Source organism: Eublepharis macularius, chromosome 7 (assembly GCF_028583425.1).
Source record: "Eublepharis macularius isolate TG4126 chromosome 7, MPM_Emac_v1.0, whole genome shotgun sequence".
NCBI classification, from domain to species: Eukaryota; Metazoa; Chordata; class Lepidosauria; order Squamata; family Eublepharidae; genus Eublepharis; species Eublepharis macularius.
The window spans coordinates 82,244,128-82,272,035 of record NC_072796.1 but is presented as its reverse complement, the minus strand read 5'-3'; the positions used below and the strand labels follow the sequence as shown (position 1 = coordinate 82,272,035).

Below are 27,908 nucleotides of genomic sequence, written 5' to 3'. Positions count from 1 at the left end.
TCCTAACCACTACACCAAACGGGCTCTATTTTATTTCAGGCTCATAATAATTTATTTGTTCATTTCTTGCACTTGAAGTACTCTTCAATGACATATTTGGCCTGAGATTCTTTGCCATAGTCTTTTACAACCATGCAACTGCAGCCCACAACTTTGCCGGTTTTCGTTCTCTGTCACTCTTGCAGAGACCTACCCACTCACCCAGTTTCTTGTTGTCATCAATTATCAGACTGATTTGGTGTTCAGCACAAAGTGCTTCAACAAGCTTGACATACATGGGCTCACCACAGTTCAATGCAAGAACACAAAGGTGGGCTTGGCGTTTGTCTAAGGCTTTGGCAGCTTCATGAATTCCATTGGCTAAACCATCATGGATAAGTGTGGTCTTATGCATTTCTTGAAAGGCAGTGTTAACATCCAGCAGCAATACCTTCCTTGGCCACAGCTGGTGGTAATGCTCCTGCTCGGAGTTGCTCACAGCCTCCATGAGCCAACGCTGTGTTTTGTATAAATTAAGCACTAGAGAAAGAATACATTATGATTTTTTAAGAATATTAATATCCCATTCTTTTTCCTACCCACACAAGGTGGTCCTTGTTTTGTCTTGTTCATTACCTGGACAACCAGGGGAAAATGCATGAGGTCTCTGGCAGGTCTATTACTAGCAAGGTTGGAGAGCTGTTAAGCCAGCAATGAAATAGTTGATAATCACTCCCCTTCCTGTAGCCGGAAGTGGGCCCTGGATCCAGCAACATTCTGGTGAGTGGTGCTATTTTACTGCATGAGCCTGGAGTGTGGGATGCCTCAAACAGCCAGGTGTGTACTCCTTCATCTGGTTCTGGATCACCACCGTCTTTATTGCTGAGATCTTGGATAAGGCTTTGAGGGTGCTGGAAGTGGATAAATTCACTCAGAGAGTTCCAGTGGCTCTCATATAGTAGCCTGCTGTGGTAGAGAAGGGAGGGGTCTTCTCCTGTAGGATATGGGCAGAGCTTAAGGTATAATGGCATTCATGGGGGGGGGGGTTCCTTGAGGAGTCTCTCTCTTTCTCCAAGTTGATGCTGAGCCAGGTTATGTCCTGACTAGACATGGGCAACGCCCCCAGGAAACTCCCATTCGACAAAATGGGAGCCACCAGTTGACTTTTGCCCCGTGTACAAGTGGTGGACTCTAGGGGGCGGGGGCTTTGGCCACTTGCTGGCAGAACCCCCCATGTGCCCGCCCACCAGGCCTCCCAGAGGCTACTTTCAGGATGGAAGTAAGGTGGGTGATGTTGGCGACTGCCGGGCCTGGCAGGCTGGGGGAGGTGTTGGTGGGTCGCCGCCCTTCTAGGGGGTGGGGGGTCTGGCTGCTCACCAGCGGCACCCTCTATGTGTCTGCCAACCAGGCCTCCCTGAGGCTACTTTCCACCAAGGTATGACAGTGGATGATGTTGGCGGCAGCCAGACCTGGTGGGCTGGGGCGGTGGTGGGCCACCTCCCCTCTAGGGGTGGGGAGTCTGGCTGCTCGCTGGTGGTACCCCCCATGTGCTCACCTGCCAGGCCTCCCTGAGGCTACTTTCCGCCAAGGTATGATGGTGGGTGATGTCGGTGGCTGCTGGGCCTGGTGGGCTGGGGGAGGCGTTGGTGGGCCACCTCCCCTCTAGAGGGTGGGGGGTCTGGCCGCTCACCGGTGGCACCCTCGATGTGCTCGCCCGCCAGGCCTCCCTGAGGCTACTTTCCGCCAAGGTATGATGGTGGGTGATGTTGGTGGCCATTGGGCCTGGCGGGCTGGGGGAGGCAGTGGCAGGCCGCCTCCCCTCTAGGGGGTGGGGTGTGTGGCCACTCACTGGAGGCACCCTCCCAGAGGCTACTTTCCGCCAAGGTATAATGGTGGGTCATGTCAGCGGCCACCACATAACCAAATGACCCAGCAACAGTCTGCAAAGAAAACCCTCCAGCAAGACATGATGGGGTATGCAGATGCCTTGCACACACAAACACACTCCCTGGTGGGTCAGAGACACCAACATACATCCACCAGATGGGGACATCATGGCATTGGGGCCAGTGCTGTTGTCCACACCTCGGGTGATGCAGAGGCTGTTGCCGCCCAAACACATCAGCTGGAGATGGAGCATTGAACGTTTAGGTACACGGGATAGACAGGTTTCTCAATAGACAGATGCATAGCTGTGTGGGATAGGTGTATAGGATAGAGGGATGAATGGATACATTGAATACCTGTATTGGATTGACAGGAGAGACAGATACCGTGTACAGGGATCTTGGGGAGACAGGTGGATTGCATAAATATCTGGGTTATCCTGTTGTTAGAAAGTTGGAAGGAAAGAACCAAGGGTGGAAGGTGGGGGCTGCCCTCATCACCAGGTGCATCTTGTGCATCATGCACACCAGGCCCAGGAGGGATGCCTTTTTCAGATTTGCCAACATGTTGCTTCCCGCGTCTGTCACGATGAAGCCACGGACAAACCCTCTCCCACCCAGCCGTCCACTCCCTCAGAGCCACCTTTACAGTGGTGGTGATGTTCTTCCCAGTATGGACCTTGTCCATCCCCTGGGCCTGGAGAAGAACTACCCTGTAGCCTGGTGTCCAGCATGGCTCTTTTTTCTGGGTGCCAGTTCTTGGTCTGGGGCAGCGAAGGTCCTTTGGTTGCCACCAGTGGGCGGTGATGGCAAGGTAGCCATGATGGCAGCCGCTCCAGAGGTTGGCTGTGAAGTGTACTGTTTGGCCTTTGGTGGCCAACAGCTCCCTGAGCACCATGTCTTGCACAGACTTGTAGAGGGCAGGCAGGATTTGACACCCAATGGTGCACTGTGATGGCATGGAGAACCATGGGGCAATGTGCCGAAGCAGCCTTTGGAAGCCCACGCCCTCCATGACAGATAGGGGGAATCCTTGCAGGGCAATCATCTCTGCCATGACACAAACGCCCGCCTCCTGAGCCCTGGACCTCACCCTTTTCAACGGCACTATCCCCAACCCCAAGGGAACAATCTCTCCAAGGGTGGCCTGCCTGACCATTCCACTCTCACTGGCAGCACCCTTGGGGCAAGGCTTCTTGGTTGGGGTGGGTTCTGGTGACCCTCCCACTGATCCCGGCTCAGAGGAGCTGGTAGCCCTCTGTCTGCCCCCACCGGATGTTTCGCAGGCCGAGGACGGAGGCTCGGGTGGCGCGTCTTCAGGTGCATGGTCAGGACCGTTGATGACAGGTGCTTCGGGTCATTGCCCCTGCGCAGCAGTGCCTCCATACACAGAGTTTGAACCATGGCCCGCTTACTGTTCCAGGGGAAGGAGGACGAACGGTTACTGGCTGTGCTGCAGAGCTGGCAATGGAAGATGGAGTGAGAGGTGGACTGCAGGCAGGGACAGCACCAGGAGTTTGGGATGGGGACAGGATGGATGTTTCATCGAACCCCAACCATTTCTCCATGGATCCCTCGCCCTCCTCCTCCTCAAACAGTTTAAAGAGTTCCTCTTTCCCCAGTGCAAGAGCTCTTCAGCCTCCTCCACAGGTGATTTTTGGGGAGCGGGAGTCTCTGCTGCCCCAGAGCCCTGACCAGTACTGCTTCCCATGGGGCAACTGGGACAATCTTTGCACTTCCCCCCATGACCACCCTTGGCCCCTGCCCCACACAGAGTTCAGGCAGTCCCTGCCTGTGTTGCCAAGGGAATTGATTGAAGGTGCCTGACTGCCTGGCTTCATGAACAGCGGACGAATGCAATGAACAAGGCTTGCAACAACCACTTGTTCATTTACAATGGCGCCTCACGAACGGCTTGTTCGTGAACAGATGAATGGGCTGTTCATGGGTTTTTTCGTTTGTATTGCTGTTCATGCTCACATCTAGTCCTGACATATTTTATCCTCACAGTCACAACTGTCTTGTAGGGTAGCTTTGGTCAAAAGACTGCCCGTGCAATCCTAAGCATATTTATACCCTTCTAAGTCCTTTTAAATCAGTGGTCTTAGGATGATGTGACTCTGGTTAGGATGAGACCATATTTTAATTAAATTAATATGTTGTACTCTGTATAGTTTGGGGAGGGGGAGTAGACAGGAACTATGTAGCTGATAGCTCTGTTCTGGTGCTGTAATTCCTCTGAATTCTTGTTGTGGTGACATTATTTATCTCCAGACAAAACCAACCTGCTACTTGCAGTGTTCGATATATTATATGGGTCAGTGTATAGTGTGGCACTGAAATTAATTAGACAAGAAATGGTGAGCAAGCATATATTGTTTGAGTGCCATTGGAAAGTAATTCACTTCATCTTTCCCCAAACCTTTTGTTTTTGTAGTTGGCTCACTGGCATTTGATTAGTTTGTAGAACTAAAATACTATTTCAAATGTTCTTAGATTCTTTATTCTTTTTAACAAGTTTGACAGTTTTTTTTCATAGTACATAATTTGTTCCTGCATTTGTTCTCTAAGGATTGTACATTGCATTTTGGGGCTCTCTGTTGGTCTTTCATAGAAAATTAACATACTGTTAATTCTTCATTATGGTGTGAAATCTATCTCCTCTTATTGCTCTGCCATTTGATGCTTCTGAGAAATGGCAGTACATAGGTTTTTAAAGAACGATGTATAAACATAGTAACAAAAAAATTAAAAGATTTCTATTCCAGTGTTAAGAACTATTTTTTCAAGAAATATACATCTAGTCAAAATGAAAGGTTTTTCTTATGTATCTGTTCTTCCTGCAGGGCTAAATTAACCATTGATGTAAACCAAAGAAATCTCACACCGCTGCATACACTACTTGCTGAACAGTTTTAAAAGATAATTTGACATCCTATGAGCACTATCCAGACGAAGTTAAACACTTTCAAGGAATGTTGGTTTCAATGGGAAGGTGTGAGGCACATTCTTGCTTTTCCCATGTAAATAAATGGGATTGTAAAATATTTAATGTTTGGCTAGATTGTGCCCCTGTGTCAAAAATTGTTATTTTGATTGTACAAATTTTGAGAAGAGGAACAGTCAGTGATCATGTTACTTTCTTTTTATTTCCCTATTAACCAAATATTCTTCCTCCTGCTTACTCAATTAATATTTTATTTGGTTTTTTTACTTTCTTAACAGACAAATAAACAAGACAGTAGTCCTCTCCAATGATGCTCCCACCTATCTTAACACAACACCCACTTATAACAAGAAGAAACATATAGTAAAGCTTGAAGAAGAAAGATAGCAATGAAAGTAGGAGGAAAGAATGGAAAAGCATGCCTTGAGTCTCAATGAGAATGTAATAACAACATTTGATTTATATACCGTCCTTCAGGACAATTTAACATTCACTCGGAGTGGTTTACAAAGCATATTATTATTATTCCCAGAACAATCACCCTGTGAGGTTGGTGGGGCTGAGAGAACTCTGGAAGAGTTGTGACTGACCCAAGGTCACCCAGCAGGCCTCAGGTAGAAGAGTGGGGAATAAAACCTTCTTCTCTGGATTAGAATCCCACCACTCTTAACCACTACACCAAACTCGCTTGCCAAAAGATGGACAATAAATGAAGCAAATAAATAAATCCTGCTGGTTCTGTGTTCATATCATTCCAAAAGAGTTCTCCATGTGCTGTGGATTTCATCCTCCATTTCTCAATGAGCAAATGTCACTCATTCTTCTGCAGCAAGATCAAGAAGTCTTCCATCCATATGGATTAAATTACTGATTTCCAGGTTTTATACTGGTCATTGCACTCTCCACACTCACATTTTTGAGCTGAGTGGTACTTTCATGAATCAGGAATGTTGTCCAAAATGAAGATTATAATAGAGAATTCAAATGCAGGTTCGAAGACAAAATTAGTGGGCTTAATGACCAAACACCAGAAAACTACTGAATAGGGCCATAACATATTAATAAGGGCACTAATAGTCATTTTACAGATCCAACATTTTAAAAAAATATATCCAATTTATAAAACCTGGCTGATATTTGGCAAACTTGCAGCAATTTTTTTTTAAATCTGCAATTTCAGATCTAATTATGTTTGTTTAACATTTTACATTGTTTGTACTAGAGCAATAGTTGGATATTGTAACCTAATTCATTAGACCACCCAGGTTTTCTATAATTTGCCCCTTAAGTGAATCAATATAGTATCCTCAAAATAATACAAACTACCAACATTTCTGTCTAGACTTGTTATAATTCTAATCTAGACATAAGGGAAAAAAACACAGATGCTCAGCTACCTAGAATCTGATAGCACAAAGGAATTTGGAATGTTTATTAAGTTTTATGCAGGACTCTTTCTTAAGAATCTAATTCTCTCTTCTAAAAATTAGTACTGGTTCTTGGGATTCTGAATTCGTTTTCCAGCTCCTGAGTGAGTGATTCATAATTTACAGACCCTAGGTAAAACCCTCTATGTATTGATACTGCATAATATTTTATTACACTGACTTGTGCAAACTTTATGTACAATAATAGTTAGGTGTGTTGAGAATTTTGCAGCAAACATGCTTGTCAGGTGCACAACCCCTGTTTGAATTCTCTTGATTACAAGTGAAGCAACCTCCTGTCTGTGTCACCTCAATTTTCCCTGGTGAAATTCACTATGAGGCAAACATCAAAGGCAAACAGAGATACTAACAGCTCAGTCCTAAGCCCTGAGGCAGTGTCGTCGCTTGTGCGTCGCTGTCAATGGAGCGCCACTCCACAGCTCCCTATGGACTTTTGCAGGAGAGTCCCACCAGCGCCCGAGCGTGGCAAGGCGAGGCACGGCTGCCACCAGGAGCACCCGCCTGCCATTCCCCTAACAACCCCACTCACACCAGCCAATGGCCACACTGCTCCCCTGACAGGCAGGCGAGGGGCAAGCAGCGGCACAGCCAATTGGGAGGCTGTGATCCCCGCTGCCGCCAATATGACCTGCCCCTTGCAGAGCAGGCATCCCTGCCAGGGAGGGAGGAAGAGGTGACAGTGAAGGTCCAGATCGAACACCCACCCTCTCACCCGTCCAGCCCCCATTTCCGATGAGGGCCAGGTTGGTGGCCACAGCTCGGTGCACCTGCAAATCCCCACCGCCACCGCTACCATGAGAAACAGGTTCCTCCTCCCTGAAAAGTGGGACCAGAAAGCCTGCAGCACTTGGGAGCAGTCCCCAGGATCTGGAGAGGCAGGTGGGGTGGGTGGGTTCTACAATGAGTGAAGGAATGCCCATTAGAAGCCATGTGAGAGGCCAGAAAGGAGTGCAAAGCAGCCATAGACTTGCGGTGGCGCCATTTGAACAGTCACTACATCACAACGACACGATAACGCAGGTTGTACCTAGAGAGCCATGCCCCAGTCCAGGGGTGACCCCCCACTGGTAGACTGACAGCCCGTAGGAGCAGAGAAACTTCTCCAGGGGCCACCATTCACCCCTTCCCCGTGCCAGATTTCCCAAGTCCATCCCTACTTCCACAAGCAGTGAAATGGAGGTTGGTCCATCCTCCTGGAGGAGGAAGAGATCCGAAGATGTTGCTCCACATCCTGCACCTCCCTGCAGTAACTTCTGCCTTCCCCTCTGTCTGACTCATCAGACGCCAGCAGCTTAGTCTATCAGGGAATGAACATCTTCAGTGTATCCCCCCCCCCCCGCCCTGCCAGACATTCATGGGCCACACTTCAATTCCCACCCCACTGCCTGAACTTACATTGAGAGGAGGGAAGGGGGCAAAAAAATTGTGGGGATGTGAGAAGATGTCCCAACGGGGATTTGGGAGCACCAGCAGCTACTGTCAATGTCAGGAGAGCGAGCAAACAGATAGCAGTTTCTTGTTTTTCAACACATATTTTATTAAACTGGAAAGGGTGCAGATATTCTCTGGAAGTATTTCCTGTCAATGTGGCTGAGCTGCGGGCTGCCTTGGTAAACTGCTCCCTGGGCAGGATCTGAATGGCACTTGCAGAGGCTTAAGGGGAGCTCAGACAGCCATGCCCCTTGGTCTCTCAGACTAGTGGCGATCTGCCTGCAAGGAAAACAGACGTGTTGCAAGTGATCCAGGCCAGTGCGCGGCCAACCCTAATCTGCAACATCTGGGAAGGTGTCCATTGGTTAAGAGATGTGATAGCAGCTCCACGGGTGCAGCTTGCAACAACATGATGCATGACCCTCTGGCGAGACAGCGCTCTGCCTTGGGATGATCTTATCCTGTGAGGGAGAAAGTCAAGTGGCTGAACACACTCCAGCAACAGGGTCTTATGAACACCCAGTCAACCCAACTACTGGCTACACTTCCTCCTCTGCTGGGAGGGGCCTCAGCTGAGGGAGTCTGAACAGAGCTCCCACATGGGTAGTGCCCCCCCCCCAATTGGCTGTGTCAAGAGTAGTTTTCTGGGCAACTGCCTCTGGGGCAGGCAGGGGCTACCGCCACCGCCCCCTCCCCTGCCGAGCCTCACCTGAAGAGGCTAACGGTCAGGTGAGTTCAGGTGAGAGGGCAGCTGGCACAAATCAGCAAGCCAGGTTAGCCCCCACCTCATCTCCTTCTTACCTTTTAGTGCTCCCTCGCTCCTTACCATGCTGGAACTTCAGAGTCAGATAACCTGCAAGGAGACTTGAGTGGTTATTGTTAGTTAGCCAGACATTCTGGACTTTGCCCTTCTTCCCTTGAGCAAGTGCAAAGTTCTCCCAGTTGTCCCACTAAGTCCCCCCAGTGCACTCAGGGCCCACCACCGTGAGTACCCACTCTCCCACCTTATGCTCAAAGTCCCCACGGCAGGAGGCTGACGGGCAGAGCCTCCGGCTGCATGCTCACCTACCTGAGGTCATGAGCGGTGCAGCTGGAGGTTTTGTAGGGTGCATGAACAGGTGATTGGGTGCGGGGAGGGGGGTTCGCCCACCCTGGAAGCACATGTGGATTGGCTCCCGTGGCAGTTCCCATCCTATGATCCTTCAGGCTGCAGGGACGGGGCGGGGCTTTGGGAGAGGGGTTTGAGTTTTCCCGTGCACTGCAGTGGCTAGTCTCCTTTCTCCATGATCGGGGACAGAGGGTGGCGCTTGGGGAGAGAGTGTCATCTCGTAGGCCACTGGTATGTGGTGCGCCACAGGGAGCGATATTCTCTCCATTATTATTTAATATCTATATGTGCCCCGTCGCCCAGCTGGTGCGGAGTTTCGGGCTTGGGTGTCACCAATACGCGGATGACACCCAGCTTTATCTGTTGTTGGACGGGCAGCCTGGATCGGCCCCTGATGCCCTGGAGCGTGCTTTTGAGGCTGTGGCTGGTTGGTTGAGACAAAGTCGGCTGAAATTAAATCCCACGAAGACGGAGGTCCTGTATGTGGGTTGTGGGGACATGGTTTTGGGACCCCGGCTTTCTACACTTGATGGGGCAGCACTTACACTGGCCCCAAGAGTTAGGAGCCTGGGGGTGATTCTGGATTCCTCCCTGAAGATGGAGGACCAGGTCACTGCAGTTGCCAGGTCTTCCTTTTATTATCTTTGGCAGGCCAGGCAGCTTGCCCCTTATTTGTCTCCCCGTGACTTGACTACAGTGGTCCAAGCAATGGTCACCTCTAGGTTGGATTACTGTAACGCGCTCTACGCTGGGCTTCCCATGGGCCTGATCCGGCGGTTACAGCTGGTACAGAATGCAGCAGTGCGGGTCATTGCTGGAGCACCGGTGTGGGAGCATATTACACCGGTGCTACGCCAGCTGCATTGGCTGCCAGTGGAGTACCAAATCAGGTTCAAGGTTTTGGTGTTAACCTACAAAGCCCTATGCAGACTGGGACCGACGTGTCTGAGGGACCGTCTCTCACCATATGAGCCTCGGAGGACTCTCCGCTCTGATGGAAAACATCTTTTAAGTGTCCCTGGCCCTAGGGAGGCCCGCCTGGCATCGATCAGGGCCAGGGCCTTTTCGGTCCTGGCCCCGACCTGGTGGAATGCTCTGTCTTGCGAGACAAGGGCCCGGCAAGATTTGCTTGCATTTCGCTGGGCCTGTAAGACAGAGCTATTCCGCCAGGCATATGGCTGACGCCGGGCAGTGCCCCCCCGTGAAGGGGGGTTAAACCATTGCCCCTATGCGAACACAGATGCATGTATGAACCACTATGCAGCATGAACTGTAATATTTAATGTTTTAAAATGTTTTTAATGGTGTTTGTATTTGTTATCCGCCCTGAGCCTGCAAAAGCGGGGAGGGCGGAATATAAATATAATAAATTAAATTAAATTAAATTAAATCAATAGGCACCTATGTGCTACGCCTCTCTTTTTCATGGCGTAACTTTCCACCACTGCAGGACACGTTCCCGGGCCTGGAGTGGCTTTGGAAGTGGACTAACTTGCAGCCTGCCCCCATCCCGCCCCCTCCAGAGCCGGAATGGGAACTTGTGCCACACCTCCACCTGTCTGCTAAGTGTGTCCGCCGGCAGCGACCCATCTATGGTAGTGCACCTTGGGTGGGCACCGGCAGAGAGGGGTTTACATCAACGTAAGAGCCATTTACACCCGCATAAGCCTTAGTTCTCTCCCTGTGCACTTTCCATGCCCCCTCTTAGGACTGAGTTGCCTGTAGTAAGCCTCAATTCTAAAATATTAAGCTTAACCTTTTCTCTGAATCTTATTTGAGGAGGCAGCAGCAGATGAGGGAGGGGTGATGGATGCAAGAGAGCAGGGTAGTCATGCAAATAGACACATCTTAATTCATGAACAGCTTGCTGGCCTCCCTGCTTGTGACTTTCAAATAGAAAGTGAGCCAAAATGCATATTTAGTTGTAGTACCTGTTATAGGCTTTGATCCTAAGCTTAGGCTCTCATACTGTAAGTAGGCTAAAATTAAGAAAATCCATGGGCTGAGAAGAGCAACAAACATGCCAAAACATGTATCTATAGGTATCTGTTCTGCAACTGCACAACAGACTGCTTCACAGGAATAAAAAAATCTGTATCAAGCAACATCTTTGCATAAGTCACATTCTCATGTCACCATGTGAGTTTGTCACTAGGAATGCTTGAACATTCACTGCTTGGCCCATACCCTGCCCTCTGGCCACGATCAGGTAGCTAATCCCTAAGTGAGCTGTTTTGCTGTCTGCAAGAGGCCCAACCCTGTTTGTTGGGCCACTTCTGGCATGGTGTAACAGCATATACAGCATTATATAATTGACAATCTTTTATGCATATGCACAGACACTTGATGGGAGTCCTACTCTACCTCTTACTACAAAACCACCATTACTGCTTGTCAGCCAACTGCATAGATGAACAATGAGAGAACTGGTTGGTCAGCCAGTGGACATAAATAAACATGGCTTTTCTGAAGGGTTTGTACTGTTTAGTGACTGTCTGGTTTCATGTTGTTAATGAAGCTGTTTTGTGTACATGCACTTCCTCTGTGTCCTTCGACTGTCTGACCCAACAGTCTATGACCCTGGGGAGGGAGAGCTGATCTAACCTGCTGTGCAGGTTAGATCTGGCCCATAGGCAGTTGTGGCTGTTGAGCACAATGTGATTACTTGCCAAACTTGCCTACTGCAAGGTTCATAATCTTCTCATGTTTCCACCATGAGGGAGTAATATGGACTAGAGGTGGGCACAGACCGAAAAACAGACCAAAATTTGACATGGACTGGCTCGGTTTGTCATTTGCAAACCAGCAGGTTGTGGAATGTGCATTTTTCATAACACAACAACTTTTGGGCTGGTTCATTGGTCCATGAAACTAGACATCCTGGCACCGAGCAATCAATTCCCTAGGCAACGTAGGGGAGTTGCCTGCAGACCTTCTGCTGCTTTTGGAACACACCAATCTTAGCCCTGAAAATCTTGATAGGCAGCTCTGTCTGCCAACCAGAGAGCTCCCATTATTCTTTATTACAACAAGCAGTATATATAACACGCAGCACTGAGCCACGGTTACACTTTCCAGCTGGTTACCGAGGGAGGAATTGCTTGTTGCGGGAGTTTTTTTGGATTGCGCCAGAGGGAGGCTTGGGGTTTGTGCTGCAGCAAGGCTCTGGGTAGGAGCAAGCTTACTGGGTTTCCTTAGCTAAGGGCTCACTCTTCCGTTTAATATTTTTTAATTTCAATTCTTATTTGCTTTTGGGGTGGTGGGCTAGCCTAGGGCTCTGCCCCAACCCAGTCTCAGAGTTGCAGTCAGGCTCTGAGTGCAAGCTTATTGGACTCCTTGAGGACTCACTCTTTTGTTTCATCCCCCCCTTTCAATTCTTATTTGATTGTGGGGTGTTGGGCTAGCCTAGGGCTCTGCCAATTGCTGCAAACCAATTAGTGTTTGTGGTTCCTATTCTATCTACTGGAAGTTTCCTGGTGGAATCCACTTTGGGGGACTGTAACTCAGACCTCCAAAATGCAATCTTGGCCAAACTTGGAGGGTGGCTGGAGGAGAGCCTGCTGAAGACTCGCTGCAAGTTCTCTGAGTGTGAAGGGGGCAGTCCTAGGGCCCCTGGAAGTGACCAGCCACAGACTGATGAACCGGTCCGCGAACTGGGGTGAGTCCATGAAAAGTCCGTGGTCTGTGAAATGTGACAAACCATGGGCTGATGGTCTGTGGTTTTTCCCCGGTCTGTGCCTGCCTCTAATATGTACAGCTGTGGAGGATAGTAGCAGCCCTTCTCCTGCCATCAATAGGCTAATGGGATGGACAAAAGCTTATGTTTTATGTACATGCCTGTGACCATAGACAGTGTTGCAGACAGCAGAAGACAGAAGCAAATGGTATAATTTCTCTTCTCCTGGATACTAGGCAGCTGTAGCACTGTTGCGCACTATGATCTGTAACATGTAGAGAGCCTACAGCACTCCAACAGGCATAGTTCCCTTCTGTTTTTAAAAACGTTGGTTAGAATCAATATCTACTGTGTAGTTGTGCTGTCAGAAAAATGGAAAGGCAGAGGAACTCACATAGCAGTGTCACAGATCATGCAAAAGTTTGGGTGATGGCTTTGAAAGTTATTCTGTAGCTTTATCCCTGCATGTTCAGTATATAGATGGCGCTATGTTCCTGCTAAACATGCCTGATGGCATTTTATTTACTCTTCTCCCTGCTTTCTTGCTATGCAAGAAAAAAAAATCACCTACAAAACTGAGATGTTTTCTGTCTGAAAGTTGACAAGTAAAATCCCTTGGATGAAGGGTACAATTGCAGAGAATTTCACCCTAATTTGGGGGAGTAGGGAGTGGTGGAGGGTGCCAGTCAGAAGTGTGCTTGCCTTTGAAATAATGGAAACAAAAAACAAACTCAATAACCAGAACTAATAACTTTAATAGTGAATGATTCATGTGGTTAAAAAAAGAAAAGAAACCAATGGATCCCTAGCAGAAAGAGCTGTTGATGGAAAGGGGTTCAGAAAAGGGTGAGGCAACACAATCAAAATGGCAGACTACATGAGTGGTGTGTATAAGATAGTAGTTCATGAATGAGTTAGATGAATGGCATAAAAGACGTTGCAAGCGAAAAAACCTCTGCAATGTTCATAGGTCTCCATATATTCACATACGTATTTCTTTTAGGGTCTTAATATTTTGATATAATTAATATTAATATAATGTGTATTAGCCATCTTCTTCACTTCTAAATGTTTTCTTTTATTATTTTATTATTATCAAAATTTGGTGTAACAAGTTACTATTTAATGTAAAGGCAAATATCAGGATAAAAATCTATCTAACATCTATCATTCAGTTGTGCTGGCTGCATGGTAATTTTTAATGTTGTTTGTTTAAAAGGCATATTTTGTGACCAAGTAAATGGAAATTAAGCTTTTCAAAATGCTGGTAAATACATCACCTCTTATATGAGGGCCTGTCCACCCACAGCCATCTGTAGTAACATTACATCTTTCTCTTAAGAAAACTTTAGGTCACCTGAAACAAAGGAAACTTGGATTTTATTTCCATATTAGTACTGAAGTCTACAGATAAAAAAAAAAAAACACTGAGGTTAGGGGAACTGGAGATGTTATGATAAAATTATTGTTGTCCGTAAGCCCCAAACAAAAGACATTTTTTTAAAAATGGGACCAACCCAAATACTACAACACAATGTGCTAGCTCTTATGTTCTCCAGAACTCTCCATAAAGGTGGATGTTAAAAAAAGAGTGGAGAAGTTCTCTCAAGTCATGATTTTAAGGCCTTTTCATCAGCATCCTATATAGAATGCATTGCTAACTCAATGGGATGGTGTAGCTAATATTAGGTTGCCTTCCTGGCATACTGGGGACAACAAGCAACAAATGGAAGCTATCCTACTGAAAACACAACATTCAATACTTAATGAAATATCTCTTTGATGCCAATTTGGTGTAGTGGTTAAGAGTGCGGGTCTCTAATCTGGAGAACTGAGTTTCATTCCTCACTCCTCCACTTGAAGTCAGCTGAGTGATCTTGGATCAGTCACAGCTGTCCGGAGCTCTCTCACCCCACCCACTTCACAGGGTGATTGTTGTGGGGATAATAATAACATACTTTGTAAACCTCTCTGAGTGGGTGTTAAGTCATCCTAAAGGGTGGTACATAAATCAAATACTACTACTACTACTACTACTACTACTACTACTACTACTACAACAACAACAAATGGAGCATATAGGTCCCTGTTTCTTAGTTCATCATCATCGATTGCAGTCCAGTAGCATCTTTAAGACTAACCAACTTTACTGTAGCATAAGCTTTTGAGAACCAGAGGTCTCTTCATCAGATTGCTACTACAGACTAACACAGCTAACTCCCCTGGAACCAAGTACTTTGGGGCTTTGAAGAAACGGGGGATGTTTAGAAATCTCAGGGAAACAAATGTTTGATGGACAAAACAGAATTAAAGGTTCAGAACTGAAGCACAGGGAAAAAATAAATAATGCATATTTAACTTGGCTAAACTTCTTCTTTAGGGAAACACTGGCACAACTTGTCAAGATGACAGCCAGTATGGTGTAGTAGCTAGAGTGTTTAGTGGCTAGAATAGCAGACTAGAATCTCAGCAGCCCATGTTCTATTCCGGCTCTTCCATGGAAGCTTGCTGGATAACCCTGGGCCTGTCACACACTCTTCACAGGGTTGTTGTGAGGGTAAAGCTGCTTTGGGTTTCCCATTGGGGAGAAAAGCAGGGTATAAATGAAGTAAAATAAAAATAAACAAAATAAATTTACACTGCAGTTGCAAACAATTATGTTTCAGAGACCAGATATCCTGATCAGAAACTCCTGGCTTCTGATCTGTATGTAGATCCAAGCCACACCCTGGATAAAAATGGAGAAAGTCTCCCAAGTCAGATTAATCACAGACAGAGACAAGTCAAAAGAGTGGTGTTGCATGGGATGGAGAAAGCTGATGGGGAGTCTTTTGTCTTCTCTCTCACTCTCTTGGGGTATCCAATGGTGGTGAGGGGCAATAGACTGAGGACAGACAGAAGAAATTATGTCTTTATTCAACGAGTAATTGAATTGTGGAATTCATTGCTAGCGTATGTAGCAATGGCCACAAGCATAGACAGGGCTGGCGTGCCCATTGAGGCAGGCCCGGCCCCCGCCTCGAGCGCTGAGGCGCTGGAGGGGGCACCGGGAGCGAGGGCACACGCCACAGAGCTGGTGTGCTTGGCCCGCAGCTGCTGCAGCTAGCCACCCCCGTGCCGCCACCGCCAACACACGCCCCCAGCCGGGCACAGCAGCCACGGGCCAGGTGCGGCAGGCGTCCGGGGCGGCGTGTGGAACCTCCCCAGCCGCACGCCATCTCAGCCACCTGCCAGCCAATGGGGCTGGCTTGCTGCATGATGTCACACGCAGTGACGTCATCATACAGTCTGGGGCGCACGCGCACACTCCGTGCATTCGCACGTAAGGGCAGCGTGGGCACCAGAAACCCTGGCGCTGCCCCTGAGCATAGATGTCTTTAAAAGGGGATTAGACATATTCATGGTGGAGAGGCTACTATCAGTAGCTACTAGCAGGGCCGGATTTAGGGTTGCCGGTGCCCTGGGCAACCCTAGTCTGACCTTGTGCGCGCGCTCCCAGCGCGGCGTGATGTCATTTTGGTGATGCCATCACGTAGGGCAGCGGAAGCAGCTTGTGGGGCTGGGAAGCTGCCTGCGCCATTTGCCTCCCCGCAGGCGAATGGCGCGGGCGGCCTCGCAGCCCCCCACGCTGCCTTTTGCCTGCCCCGCAGTACAGGGGGCGGCAGGCAAATGATGTGGGTGGCCATGCTGCCCTTTGCCTGCCCTGCAGGACAGGGGGTGCGCGGCAAGCTGGCTGCCCCGTCCCACGGGGCAGGTGAAAGGCAGCGCGGGGGGCTGCGAGGCTGCCCGTACTGCTGCCCGTGCACTCCAGCAGCTGGCAGCTGCTCCTGGCGCCCCCTCCCTGGCGGCGCCAGAGGCAGACTACCCCCGTCCCCCCTCGATCTGGCCCTGGCTACTAGCCAAGGCAGCCTCGATATACAGAGGCAGCAAACCTTTAGGAGGCAGCATCAAGGGAAGGCCTCTATGCTCTATTTGTTGGTTGTCTAGGGCAACTGGTTAGCCACTGTGTAAAACAGGATGCTAGGCTAGATGGACTACTGAGCTGATACAGCAGGGCTCATATGTTCTTAAGGATTTTGTTTACATGCAGATATGGTTTCAAATAAGAAAGAACTGAGAACAGGAGGAACAGGCCTCTTTGTTAAAACAACAGAACATATCATGCAAGATTTGATACCAAAATTAGATCATAATTCTCTTTTATGTGAGTAATATATGTACACATGCACATTCTCTTAAACTTCATCAAGATAGCAGCTACAATCTGTAGGATGTTTCAGTGGTAAACAGAAGTGAGGGGAACAGTATCACTCCCCCATCTCCAAGGTACAAATATGAGTTTGAGTTTGGTGCAACAATCCTTAATTTACACCACATAGACAGATACCATTAATCCCCTTTTCAGACTAATGAGGCACAGCACCGTAAATAGTACAGATGTTACTCTGCCCCACTTTTCCTTTCAGAAATGCCCTTCATAATACTTCCCTCCGTCATCTGCACTGATTTGGTTGGGACCCATGCAAACAATTCCAATAGAGTGGGAAAGGGAAGTGAGCTTCCTTTTTTGTGATTTTGAAAATGCCTTGGCTTGGTTCTTTTCCAGATCACAGCAATGGGGTGAGAGATAAGATCAAAAGCAGTGGATCCACTTTAGCAAGACTGTAAAGGAGTTGCCAAAGGTTAGATGAAAATGGGAGCCTTATGTTTCGCATCACATATTTATCAGCACTGTGTAGTCCTCTAGTGAGTATAAAATCTGCACACACATTAAGAGGATCCTTGTTTGGGGAAAATGAGGATCATTCCAATTATGCAAATTTTAGAATAAAGAATGAAGTATTATGGATAATATTTGGATTATGCAATTTTTGTAGTTATATATTTGTGTTTATGTCGGCTATAGCCTTTTATACTGTTAGCTTACTTTAAGACTAGTAAATGCTTTCTGATGGATAAAATATGTGATATATACTTTATATTCAAGAAAGAGCTCCTGGGTGGAGAAATCTGCCAGCCGTTGGTTCAGCAACTAATAAACATTTCTCTCCCCCCTACAAACCATATGGTCTAGTAAATAACCCCTAAAAGGGCTTTGCTATTGTTCAGGTCCTTTGTTGGACATGCAATTCCAATATAACGGCTCTGCAAAAAACACAATTGTCCTGTCCCTTACATCTCACCTGCTCTGTTTTCAGCATTCAGATAATAACATAGAAGCATATCTCACACACCCTGAGCTTAGCATACACCTTGGAGGAGAGACACAACAGGCTGAATCAAAGGGCTTATTGCTGGCAGCTTAGAAGGGCCCCATATGCCACACTTGGCTGCTCCAGTATTTTCCTAGGCCCATCTGACCCACTGTAAGCCTCACAGGGACCTTGGCAAAACAAAGGAAGGAGGATGGTAGTGATGGCACCCTTTATACTATCTCTAGTACATGAAATGCACAGTGGAGTGAATGAGAAGGAAATCAGCCCCCCTCTCTCTTGTGTGTGTGTAACAGACAAAACTGGTAAGGTGTGCCTTCTTTAAGGAGCATGGGTATCCTTCACCACAGTGGCAATCGTGTGCACCATTGTTAGGGATGAAGGCCCATCGAACATGCATAGCATCGGGCTATACTAACTCTGAATGGAGGTGTCCAGGCCAGTGGGGGCAGGTGCCCCTGCGCCTGCTGCCATTGTTTACCCCTCCTCCAGGGAGGAAAGAGGCTCAGTCTAGCTCAAGGGTGCACCGTATCAAATTCCACGAAGGCTGCCACACCGATGCCCTTTGTTACAAAAGGCTTATCCCCCGTTCCCATCCATCCCATCCCCGGAGGTCAGTCTAAAGGAGCTCCTTGTTCGTAAAATCCGGAGCCTGGTCACAGCTCCGCCGAAAGAATCCCTTATGGCTAAAATGGTGATCTGCCAGGCTCGTGCCGCCCAACTGTAGCATCTCCCCGGGCCTCGTGAACAGAGGCACTCGGCGTGGGCGGGGAGGAAGGGAGGGCAGCGAACAGACGCGCCTCATCCATCTCCCCGCCCCCGCCGCGCGTGGCAAGGCAAATGGGCTTGCTGGGACCGGCCACCCGCCCGGACGGCGAATGCAGAGGCTCTCTGGTTGGGATGGCGTGAGGAGGACGGGATGGTGCGCTGGGTGGGAGGGGGCGCGGGGGGGGGAATGGGAGGGAGCCTCCTGCTGCCTGAGCCAGAGTGGCGGCCTCTTTCCCTCCCGCCTCTGCAGCTACGTTAATTGATTCAGGGCCCGGACTGGCACTTGAGTCGGGGCATGGTGGAAGGGGTGGGATGCTTGGCGGGGGGGGGGGGAGAGAAGGAAGAGCAGCTTTCTCCCCCTCGTCCTCATCTCCCCGCTCCCTTCCCGTCCCGTTCCTATAGTAACCCTGAAATACCTCCAGGACACACTTAGCCGGGCTCCGAGGCTCCTCTCCGGATTGGTGGAGGCTGGGGGTGGGAGGGGGAGCGGAGCGGAGCGAAGTGAGGAGCGCGCGCGGAGTTGAGGCAGGCCGGCAGCGGCAGAAGGCAGAGCGCACCTCCTCCCCCGCGCATGGGTTCCCATGGAGACTGGGACTGCGAGCAGCGGGAGCCAGCTGAGCAGCACCTGTATGGGCAAGCGAGCAACCTCAGCCAAGGCACCACAGGGAAGAGACGCGCTGGCTGACAGGAAGCACTCCCACGCGCCCTCCGAGACACACGCAAGACATGCCAGCGCCCCCCCCCCCCCGCGAGCACGCACACACGAGCGAGCGAGTCGTTGACGCTGACTCGCTATAACAGAACTGCGCCGATTCTGGACTGGCTGGCATGAGCCGGGAAGACGGTTGGTAGCTCTGCCGCCCAGAGTCAAGGCAGCTTCACACTTCAAGAAACAAACAGGGCAGGAGACAAATAGCAGTGGGGTGGGGTGGTTGTCGTCTTTAAGTGTTGCTTGGGAGCTAGGCATCTGGCTGGTCCGTGTTGGGACAGGAAGCTGGGCCAGATGGACTTTGGCCTCATCCAATGTTTATGTTCATCTTTAAAAGTGTAAAGTGTGAAGCTGTCCTCATATAGTATGATGATAGTCACCCCAAAGAAATGTGATGGAACCACAGTGTACATATACAAGGCAAAAAAAACCCTTTCAAACTATATTTGCCATTGATATCAACTCCAGCTCACCTGGGCTGATATTGATAGATGCAAAAACACACATAAAGAGAAAGTGGAAACTTGCCAGTTGAATTCACACTCACTTGCTGGTATAGTGCCAACCAAGGGGACAGATATAACACCAAATACACTGTTGCTTACAGGGCAATGTTACACAACATGTGCATACAGAGAACATGATGTAGATGTAGATTCAGGCAGTTATGCTGATACACATCAGCATAGGATGGATCAAGTTTATGTTAAGAAAGCATTGATCACTTGGCAATTCTGATACGCTTATGTCGACAACACATGCTGATATTGATCCAGACACAGATGTATACACAAAGTGAAGTGACATACAGACAGTGATGTACATATGAGCACAGAATGAGCCTGGATAAACAGTATCAGGGTTCAGGTCTGCTTTTATACCCTGAAAATCTTCCTCTACCCATCCAAGATGTGTGTGGGAAGTTTGGTTTTTAAGTAGTGAGAGAATGGCACTTTGCATGAGCTCTTTATTACTTCACATGTTGAAACCTACATGTGTCCTGGTTCAAATGTAACTGAAATTCTGGGCACAAATTCCATTCCATTACGTCCCCTGCAGGCTGTTGCGCTCTGCAGACAAGCAACTCCTGGCGGTCCCCGGCCCAAAGGACATCCTTCTGGCCTCAACCAGGGCCAAGGCTTTTTCTGCCCTGGCCTGGTGGAATGCTCTCCCACTGGTTATCCGGGCCCTGCGGGACCTGTTACAATTCCACAGGGCCTGTAAAACAGAGATGTTCCGCCAGGCCTTTGGCTGACTGCCAGCGGGTGTCCTCCTTCTTCCATCTAGGACCACCACTTTTTCTGGGGCTGCCCTTGGCCATCTGCTATGCCCATATATGGACTCCCAATATTTGTTTAAATAGCCTGCTCCTGGACTATTTTAATGACTTTTAAAAAATTATTGATTTTATGGTTTTTTGACTTTTAATGTATTTTTTGAATGTTGTTAGCCGCCCTGAGCCCGTCTGTGGGGAGGGCGGGGTATAAATCAAATCAAATAAAAAAATAAATTTAGGCAGTATTCACGAAATTGAACACAACTCCAACAAACCCCACAACCCTTTTATCTGGTGTAGCTGTAAAATACAAGGTTATAAAGGCAAACTTCTGATCTCTATGTTCATTTAATATCTATCATGCCATAATAGTTGAAAGTGCATAGAACCTTATACAAAGTACATTAGATTACTTCACAGAGAGTATGTATAATAATAAATCTGGACTGCATGAAAGATATAATCAAAATCTATAAAATGCTATTATTCCTCTCCCTCACTTCCATAAAAAAAAATAAAAGGAGAAAGGGAATGAGCTATAATGTTTCTAAATATATATGATAACCAATTTTTAGGGAAATTCAGCATAGGTAAAACTTTAAACATTTTGCATTCTACATTATATTTTATCACACAATAATTAGTATATTTAGCTATTAGTTTCACTATTTAGCTTAACTGTTAGTCTATTTTGGTGTTGGTTGTCCATTCTAAATTTGATAGGTTAACCTATTATAAAGGTAAAGGTAGTCCCCTGTGCAAGCATCAAGTCATTACTGACCCATGGGGGGATGTCACATCACGACGTTTTCTTGGCAGACTTTTTACAGGGTAATGGCTACTCCGGAAATGAAATCCGAAGAGCAATCAAACCCAGGATGAATCAAACAACCAAGGAAAAACAGTCTCCTACAGGAAAAGTGTTTTTGCCATATATCAAAGGAATTACTGATCAGATGGGAAAGCTTATGAAAAAGCATAACCTTCAAGCAGTATTCAGACCCACCTGAAAAATACAACAGATGCTACGATCAGCAAAAGACAGTAGAGACCCCCTCACCTCTACAGGAGTATACCGTATACCCTGCAGCTGTGGACAAGTTTACATCGGGACCACAAAGCGTAGCATCCAGACAAGAATAAAAGAACATGAAAGACACTGCAGAATTGGACAACCTGAAAAATCAGCAGTGGCTGAACATAGCCTAACTCAAACAGGGCACAGTATCTTATTCCAGGACACCAAAATACTGGACAACACTTCCAACTACTTTGTCAGACTGCACAGGGAAGCCATTGAAATTCACAAGCATAAGCAAAACTTCAACAGGAAAGAAGAAACCTTAAGAATGAACAGAGCATAGTTTCCAGTTCTGAAAAACACCAGGCTAACAAAACACTCTATACTTGACAATAGCCCTGCAGAGAAGATTAGCACATCAAGCACCAATCCATATGCAAAAGAACCTCCTCAGGATACAGTGAAGCCTCCTGCCATTAGCATTCCACACCCTGGGAAACTCTTACAGGATGACTCAGCTCAACCCCACCCCTCCTGAGTAGATACAAATGACCTGCCAACATCTTTTCCACACTGTGACACTGAGAGATCTCTGTCTTTTGGTGCTACACCTCTGAAGATGCCAGCCACAGCTGCTGGCGAAACGTCAGGAACTACAATGCCAAGACCACGGCAATACAGCCCGGAAAACACACAACAACCATCGTTCTCCGGCCGTGAAAGCCTTCGATAATACATTTTTACAGGGTAGTTTGCCATTGCCTTCCTCAGTCATCTACACTTTACCCCCAGGAAACTGGGTACTCGTTTTACCGACCTCGGAAGGATGGAAGGCTGAGTCAACCCTGAGCCAGCTACCTGAACCCAGCTTCCGCAGGGATCAAACTCAGGTCGTGAGCAGAGCTTGGGCTGCAGTACTGCATCTTACCACTCTGCGCCATGGGGCTCTCTAACCTATTATATGTATACTGAATTAATTCAATCATATAGAGAAAGCACAGAGATAATAGGAACATAATATGAAAAATAATATTTAGAAAAAAAGTTTGACAATTTCTATAGCCTAGATATATAAATCACTTTAATTATAAATAAGAGAATATATAGGAGTTTCGAAAAGAATTTTTCCCTCTTATCATCAGTGAGTTACATCTAAATAAGATATTGAAAGATATATCTGAAGTTTGTCTAAAGGTCAGACTCTGAACATTTTGCTTTCAAGATTTTACTCAGAGTGATAAAATTCAGTATCTTAAATTGTTAGTTTAATTACTTTATTTACCTTTTACTGCGCAATCCTATGGCTGGCCCCAACGCCGGCGTGGCTGCACAGGCGGAGTGGTGGCGGCGCTAGGCCGGATCCTGTGCAAGAAAAGTGCAGTGGCAGCGGCGGCAGCAACGGCACAGAGATGCAAATTGGGAGAACCAGAAAGTCTTGTGGGCGGGTTTGATGCACGGCCGCCGCCAGGCGCAGCCAAAGGGTGCTGTTGCTGACAAGCGGCAGGGGGAGGGGCCAGGAAAGGCGCAGCCAATGGGCAGCACGTGATCCCGGCCAGGCCCCAGAGCAGCAGGCAAACTGCGCCCATACCGGCAGACCGCCTCTGCTCGTGCGTTGAGTGGGGCTCGCAGTTGGAAAGGAGAGGGGTGGGCGTGGTCTGATGAGCCTCTCCTCCGTTTGCCCAATGCAGCATCAAGTCTGTGGCGGCCGCGTCCAGAGATGTTGGCATGGGACGGGCAGGCGCCCTGCCATGAGGAATCCAGGGCAGCAGGTGGTCCTGGCAGCAGGGAACAGCCACCAAGTGGCGCCGAAGGGGAGGGTTGGCCTGAGGCTGCCACCAACAGGCAGACATGGCGGGCCCCATCCCCATCCCAAGGCAAAGACCACAGGCACCCATTGCACAGAAAACAGTCTTTATTATTATACCACCACCCCCCCAGCAGATGTGAGGAAGGGGAGGCATGTAGGAGCCATGCTGCTCAGGTGCATCCTTGCCACATGCCAACCCTTGGGCCTGACCCTATGGCGTGACGCAGGTCTGGGAATAAAGCTCATCCGCCCATGGAACCGTGTCTTCCTGTAATAATTCAGATATCTGCCAGCCATATCCTGCCCTCCGTGGTCTGGCACCATGAGCACATGACCAGCCACATGTTGACAGTGCATCCCTTCAGAGAGGGGGGGGATGTGAAGGATGCACAAGGACTGGCCAGGGGCCGCTCTGGCATGTCTTCCATACTGCCCCAACGCACCTGCCCCGCCTGGCTTGCTGCCCTGAGCTGGGGTGCTCGTGCAACTTGCCAGTGAGGGGAGCCCTTCCAGGGTCTTGGGTGGCCACCCAGCCTGCATGGCCCAGGCGGGGGGGCATACAGTGGCTGCCAGCCGGGGGACCTCGGGCTCCCACGTTTTGGCCACTTTGCGCGGATGGCGTGCTGCTCTGCTGCCCCTGTGGGTGGGGCCTGCAGCCTCCCCTGCAGGATTGGGGGGCCAGCAGCCTAGGAGTGGCTCCCATGCCCCGGCAGAGCAACGAAAGCGGCCCCAGATGCTGAAAGCAGGAAATGGCGCCGGGCCAGGGCAGAGCCACTTGCAGCCTCGGACACACCCCTCCCAACACCACACCGTGTTGGCGCGGGAGCCTGGCAACTGCCCCGCAGGATTGGATGTGAGGCGGGATGCCACAGGGTGGAGGGTGTTGGAATGACCAATGGGGCTGCCGCAGGCACCCAAGGGGCCGGACCCACTCTGGGAGGCGGCCGCTCATGGGACTGTGTTGCTGCGGCTGAGGCTGCAATGGGAGTGAGCCTCCCCGGGCGCGCAGGACCTCCTGCCCGGGATATGGCATCCGCCTAACGCTACCCTAGTTTTTTCGCTGATTCGAGTGAGCAGACTGTTTCCCCTGCCATCTCCCGCCCCCTTGCAGAGCCCCCCCGGCAACCCTCTCACTGGCTTATCAGATGCCAGCTGCTCATCCTACCAGGGATTGAAGTCCTTCAGTGGCTCCCCCCTCCCTGCAGACATGCCCGGCCCCAACCCTCTGCCTGACGTTACCGTGAGGGGAGGGAGGGGGCGGGGAGGCAAAATGGGGTCTGTCAGATACATTTGTAGTGATGTGCAGGTGGAGATATGTGACGGGAGTGTTGGGGGAGGGGCTGAGGACGAAGTCAGGCTCGCAGACACAGAAGGTAGTTGTTTTACAACTTGTTTTATTGCACTGGAAAAAGCGGGCTTGTTTTTAGGCTAGCAAGGGAGCCAGAGCATTCCACACAGCCCTCCTTCCCGCTCAGAGGGGTGGGGCTTAGATGCAGGCCGTGGCGCGAAACTGCTTCCTGGGCTGCAGCCAACCGTCCGTCACGGATGTTTGGGGAGGACGGGACTCGGGAGAGCAGCCATGCCCTGGACGTGCCTGTGGGAGAAAAAGACACACGTGGGCTTTTCCTTGTTCCACTGGCGAGGCAAGCCCCACACTCCACCATCTGGAAGGGTGCACATAGTCGAGGGCAGCAGTGACCAGCTGATGCACGACAGTCTGGCGAGGATGCACTCGGCAAGCCTTTACAGGAGGAAATGAGCTGGTCATTACAAACACCTGGTCACAAGTGGTTTTGGGGGCGACTGCCTCTGAGGCGGCGAGGGGCGGCCATGATCGCCCCCCCACCCCTGCTGGGCCTCACCTGAAGCGGCAAGTGAGCGGGTGGGTTCAGGTGAAGGGGCAGTTTGCACTAATCTGTGGAACGGGGGGCCCCTCCCCCCCTCCTCACCTGTCAGCACTCCGTCACTCATCACCAGGCAGGAACTCCAGAATCCGGATACCTACAAGGAAACAGGAGAGGCTGCAGTTAGCTCGCCAAGTATCATTCCCTTCTGTCACGGAAGGGTTAATTTGTTTGTGCTTAGTTAGAGGCAACTAGTTTGCATGAGTCCAGTTAGATGTTGAGTTGTTCTTCCTGCCAGGGTAAAAAGGGAGTTTGCACATTTGCACTTATTCCCTTTTATGGGAAGTTTCCCGACTTTTTCACAAAGTCCCCTGAGTGCATTCCATGCCTGCCACCGTGAAGGCCCTCACCCCCCCTTCAGTGTTCAAAGAGGCAATGCCACGCAGCACATGGCAGAGGGACAGAGCCTCCGGCCAAGTGCTCACTTACCTGAGGGGTTTGGGCGCCGCTGGCTGGATGTTTTGTAGGGCGCGGTCGCAGAGGATTGGGTGCGGGGAGGGGGGCTCGTTCACGCCGAGCGTGCACGCTGATTGGTCCCCGGGATAGTTCTCATCCTATGCTCCCTCAGGCCACGGGGGCAGGGCTGGTTGCTTGGAGAGGGGGCTAGCTTTTTGCTGTTCCATGGGCGCCTATGGGCTACGCCTTCTTCTTCCGTGGCGTAGCTTTTTTGCGCCGCTATGGGTGTTCCCGCTTCCAGAGGGGCTTAGGGAGCGGACTAACTCCAACCCCGCCCTTCTCCCAGCCCCCCCCCTGCGCTGGCGTGGTGCTCTACGCCGCTCCTGCGCCTCTGCCCGGCCGCCTGTGGCTTGCGCTGGTGCTGGCCCACCAGCGGGCCAGCGCCGTGTCCCAGCGTGGGCGGAGGGCCACTTACGCGGGCATAAGGACCAGATACGCCATCGCAAGCCTTAGTTCAGTTCCTATTCACTTTCCCCGCCCCTCTTAGGATTGGGCTGCCTGTCTATTTTAATATTAGTTGTATATACCAAATCTTAAGAGCCCTGTGGCTCAGAGTGGTAAGCTTCAGTACTGCAATCCAAGCTCTGCTCACAACCTGAGTTCGATCCTGTTGGAAGCATAGTTAATACAATTGGCCATAATTGTGGGTAACAGAGCATATACACTCAAAGTATATCTTTGCTTCAGTAATCCTTAAAATCTTAATAAAGAGGGCCTCCTGGATCGAAGTCGCCTTGAACCTTCATGTAGTCTTCACGGAAGCCCAAAGTGTTTTAATTCAATTCAATTCAATTCAATTCAATTCAATTTAATTTAATTTAATTTAATTTAATTTAATTTAATTTAATTTAATTTAATTTAATTTAATTTAATTTAATTTAATTTAATTTAATTTAATTTAATTTATTACATTTGTATTCTGCCCTCCCCGCATCTCCATTTCCAAGATTCGTTTTCCTCCATCTGCTCTTGATACAGGGTCTGCTTGTAATGCTGATGATTCAGTTTCCCTTTGTAGCTCCTTAGATTTCTTCAGCTGTTTCTTAAATTCTTTAAATTCTTGAATAATTTGATTTGTTCCTTGAGTTCCCTGATTTGTTTTTTGCAGTCCAAAAGGTGATTCAGATCTGGACTCCTGATACTCGGAAAATCCATTCATGGTCTGGTTGCAGTGTTGGAAATATTATGATTCCTTATCTTCCGGGCTTGGTTTTTGGGTCTCGTTATCCACTTGGCACATCTGGGTTAAAGTATTTTCATAGTCTTCCTTTAATTCTATGAACAAACTTCCTATTTTGCTTGTGAGAGAAGAAATTATTTTTTTGAGATATTATATCTGTAAAATTCTGTGTAACCAGTTCAGCTTTGGCTTTTTTCTGTCTCTATTTAAAATAAAATTTATAATTTTTTTAAAAAAAATCTATCATTCCATGATGGGAAAACTGTGCTGTAAGGGAGCTTACCAGAAAAAAGGTGACCCTGAGCAGTGTGCCAGCTACGTCTTGAATCAAGAGTCATCCTGTCAGTACAGTTTGTTTGTTTGTTGGAGCCACCCATCTGGTGTATCAAAACCTTAGCCTTCATGTCACCAGTGCTTCTTAATAGCCACAATTTAATGCGCTGCTGATATAGGCCTCATCCTCCTCAGGTTTGTACAGGAATATCAGGCTTCCCAACAGCAATTATTCTGATTGTAAGGGACAATGTGAAATAAGTATAAACTTACATATGTCATTTGCTCAGTCTCAAGGATAGGTGGATAATTTAGATGGGGGTAAACTGGTTATTTCATATCTCCACAAACCTTCTACTTCAATCCCTCTCCATTTTTTCCTGGGTGATACTTTTGCTGAGCCCTGAACCTTATGCCTCCTTCATGCTTCCAGTCACAGAAGCCCATCTGGGATACAGAGACGTTCACATATAGAAACTCCTTAATCTGAGAATAACAGTAATGGGCTTGGGGAGAAAGACCTAGTTTTGATTGTGATGTGAACAGAACAAGGCTTATCAGATGGCCATCAGGGGGTCCAGGGGTAAAGTTTCACAGTGAAGATTCAAGATCCCCTCAGATTAGTTCTTCAGGTAGAGCAGGGACTACACAGAATTCACCCTTGCAGGATATGGTATCCACATCTCCATTTTGATGATCAGAACAGTATGGATATTGAATATGGAGAAGAACAGAATTCAGAAAGTTAAGAGGGTGAGAGCCCGGTTTGGTTGCAGATAGTCAACTTTCTAAAAACTTTCAGGACTAAAATTGGGTGTTAAGCTTC

General features: G+C 48.6%; 1 protein-coding gene and 1 pseudogene across 3 annotated transcripts in view; one reads left to right on the top strand and one right to left on the bottom strand.

Annotated features, from left to right (window-relative positions):
* NOL4 (nucleolar protein 4) overlaps positions 1-27,908 on the top strand; it is a 310,646-nt gene that overhangs the window by 15,952 nt on the left and 266,786 nt on the right. The window lies entirely within an intron of this gene.
* Positions 60-26,070, bottom strand: LOC129333278 (40S ribosomal protein S12-like; annotated as a pseudogene).